We start from the raw sequence: 3776 nt of genomic DNA on the forward strand, positions 1-3776 counted from the left end.
GGGAGGGGCAGCTCAGGCCTGGGGAGAGGAGGCAGGCGCGCGTGCGGGATTCCTAGCCGGTTATCAAAGCGCGCACGCTTCGTTCGGCCCAACTGCTTTTGCGCTCCTGGAGCGTCCTCTTTTAAGTCCAACAGTTTTCAGTCACGGGATCTGAATTTATATTGTAAAATAATGCTAAAGCTGAGGTCATTGTTTTTCTTCCTTATCACAAATTATAAATGGCTATGCAAGAGATTTTCTTTTCCATTCTGGCATTCTACCAAAATTCCCAGGTGGTAGAGGTAGAGGGAGGTGTACCATCATTATTCCTTTATCCTGTGGCCTGCCTAGTGGTGTTCCGGTAAATGGTTTACAACTGATTCCCACCCTGATTCCCAGCGTGTACCATGAGCTAGTTCAAGCTGCCGATACGAGGGCACTGAACACTGAACGGGGAAGATATGCACAGTAGCGCACCATCATATAGTAATTCCACTATACAGGTACAGTCAGGGCCTGCTACATAATTTATGAATCTCAGTGCAAAATGAAAATGTGGGATAAAAACTTTATTAACAATTCCAAGATGACAGAGCATTAAACCGAGCATATGCCCTTCTGGGTTCAGAGCCTCGTGTGGCTGCTTGGGTCTCTTGTCCATGAAGGGCTGACTCTAGATGCCAGAAACATAAATAAACTCGAGTACAGATAACAGAAAAATGTAGTAAAAATAATTTGAAAGTGATGGTTTTAGTATTTGTAACGTATCAGGTGGTGAACTAGGATCTAACAGGCCTGACTTCCCAAGCTGGTGTCTCCCCCAACCTCCCTGTCCCAGCAATCTTTATAGGCATTGCCCACATTTCATTCATTTATTTATTCATTCATTTATTCATTGATTTAGGCTAAGACAGGCATATGGTAAGTGTTCATTGACAGCTCTGAACAATAAACCCAGTTTCTGCTACAATTCCCTGTTCTCCCTATCACTGTCCCTCCCCCACCTTCCCCGCCCCTCCATCCCCCATTCCTTAAGCCTACGCTCCACTCTCTGGAGCCAGATTTTATTTGGCGGGTAAGTGATTAAGACAGGCTCCAGGGGGCCGGGCGCGGTGGCTCACGCCTGTAATCCCAGCAATTTGGGAGGCCGAGGCGGGCGGATCACGAGGTCAAGGGATCAAGACCATCCTGGCCAAGATGGTGAAACCCCGTCTCTACTAACAGTACTAAAATTAGCTGGGCGTGGTGGCGCGCGCCTGTAATCCCAGCTACTCAGGAGGCTGAGGCAGGAGAATCGCTTGAACCCGAGAGGCAAAGATTGCAGTGAGCCGAGATCGCGCCACTGCACTCCAGCCTGGTGACAGAGTGAGACTCCGTCTCAAAAAAAAAAAAAAAAAAAAGACAGGCCCCAGGGGTGGTGACTTCATCTGGACCAAGTTCGTCCCGGCCCCTTGCATGTTCCATTAAGCCACACACAGCAAGTGTTTCAGCTCCTTCTTTCCCAGACTTCCCTACCTCCTACCTAACTCCAACCCTCAACTAGATGTTGTTATTTGACAGGGTCTCAGAATCCTCTGGCTTACACAGCTTCTTCTGGGTAACTCATGGCATTTCAGCTTTTCATATGATTCCTCTATGCCCTATTCCTTCCCCAAATCATGATGGTTGTATGATGGCCCTCATATGATCGCATGGTGGTAGGGCTGAAGACCTCAGATCCATGCTCTGCCCCAGAGCTGGTTTCAGCTTTGTAATATCTTGCCTGGTCTGGTGCCTGGGTTCTTTGTGAGACTGAGGAATAGTATGTGTGGTTGGTGACCTTCTAATGAGTTCTCTTGGCAGGGTCAGAGCCTGGGAACCCCTTGGCTCACCTACTCCCACCCAGGTTCTTGCTGGTGGTGTGACTCCCTCTGAGGCTTGGACAGTTCCATGCAGTTACTCCTCTGCTCCAGGGCCAGTTGCCCCTGTCCAGCACCGTTCCATGTGCTTTCATGGGTAACGAAGGAACTCTGGAACTTTTTGCACTATATTTAGGAGCCTAAGAGAGGCTTGAAGGTGTTGAAGAGGCTTGAAGTTCAGGCCTTCTCTGCTTCACTGCCATTTTCACTCTGGTTTCTCCAAAAAAAGATGCAAGGTAAAATTCCCTGTGCTCTCAACTTTCCCTTCACTCTATCTAAACCCCAATCCCAGGATTTTAGCCTAGAGGGGGATAATTAGATACTCTCTTGACCACCCGACCTCTGCCACTTTTTGCCTCAGTCCGCCAGGCTGCAAGAGGTGGGTTTTCCCCACAACCTCCATTTCATGTGGTAGAAAATATCCTTATGTTATTGCTTGTGTTTTTGCTATCCCTGGTGGAGAATAAAGTTCTGTAATCTACTCCAACAGGGCAGGCTAATGGGAGAGAAAGGAATTTAGAAAATTATTTATTCTGGCCAAAGACTGGCTTTTGATACTTGCTACAACTCAAAAATATGAGTCTGGAGGCCAAAAACAGAGCAGTGCCTCCTTCCTTTTTTTTTTTTTTTTTTTTTTGGCATTCCTGCACAAATATCTACTGAATTGAATTTTCTTGGCTACAGTACAGGGAATTGGAGATACCAAAAAAAAATCCCATCAACCTGGATAGCGGTGCCTCTAGATGGAAATAAGCCCCATGAGACTCCCAGAAGGAGGCCTGTGCCTCTCCCAATGCTCATCTGATGGCTCCTTCCATCTCAGACACAAGAGACAAGAAATGAAGGCCAATGAGGAGCTGCTTCAATCCTACACACAGCCCAAAGAAAACCATACATTTGTCTACAAACAGGGCAGTGCAAGGTAACTAACCTTTGACCGAAATTATAATAATTCAGTATGGCAATCTATATTTTTGATCCATTAAAATGTGGAAGTATATTATTACTTAATAATAAATTAATTTTAAGAGCATGGAACCATGGGGATAAAAGTCTAGACGTTTGTGGAGCTGTATCCCAGGATAGCATTGCAGCCCACCAATGTGGGATTCCAGAGATTCACTGCTCTCTGATTTGCTCATGTGCTCAGCTAGTAAACATGGGTTGAACATTTACTGTGTCCCAGGCCCCTGTGCTGGGCACATGCTGGGGGCTCAATGCACTGGGGAGACAAGGGTTGCTTAAGTACTTTTAAGGTAGCTATCACAGAAAGTGATGCTGATATCCTTGCCAGACAAAGGAGCCAGTAATGAAATCTGTCCAGGCTAGGGGGGATGCAGGTGAGGAGAAAATGTGAAAAAAGTTTTGTAGCTGAGGAGATGCTTTTATCCATTCATTCACTTACTGAGTGAATATTTATTGAGAACTGATCATGTGCCATGTATCGCCCTGAGCACTGGAGATGTGGCCTTGAACAAAATCAACATGGCCCTGCCTTCATGTGGCTTAGGGTGTAGTGGAGCTGTGTCTTAAAATGTCAGAAAGTGTCTTTCATGTGGACAAAGTAGGAAAGGGCATTCTACATGGTGGAAAAGTGCATGAACAGAGCATAAAATGGCCTGAGCTAACTGGACTGTGGGAGCTCTTTAGCATGGCTAGAGCTTCAAGTCTCAGAGAGAAGGATGGGTGCTAAGACCACCTATAGGGTGAAAGTCAGACCATGAGAGCTTGGTAGGCCCAGTTAAGAAATTCAGGCTTTACTTAAGGCCGTGGGAATCCACTGAAAGGATTTAAGGTGGAAAATGACATACTTAAGTAGTAGATTATTCTGAAAGCTACTTGAAATATAATAAGGACAGCTAAATAGTTTTTGTATCCTCACTAAGTGCCAAGTACAAT

The sequence above is a fragment of the Pan troglodytes genome, chromosome 1 (genome assembly GCF_028858775.2).
Source record: "Pan troglodytes isolate AG18354 chromosome 1, NHGRI_mPanTro3-v2.0_pri, whole genome shotgun sequence".
Classification (NCBI taxonomy): domain Eukaryota; kingdom Metazoa; phylum Chordata; class Mammalia; order Primates; family Hominidae; genus Pan; species Pan troglodytes.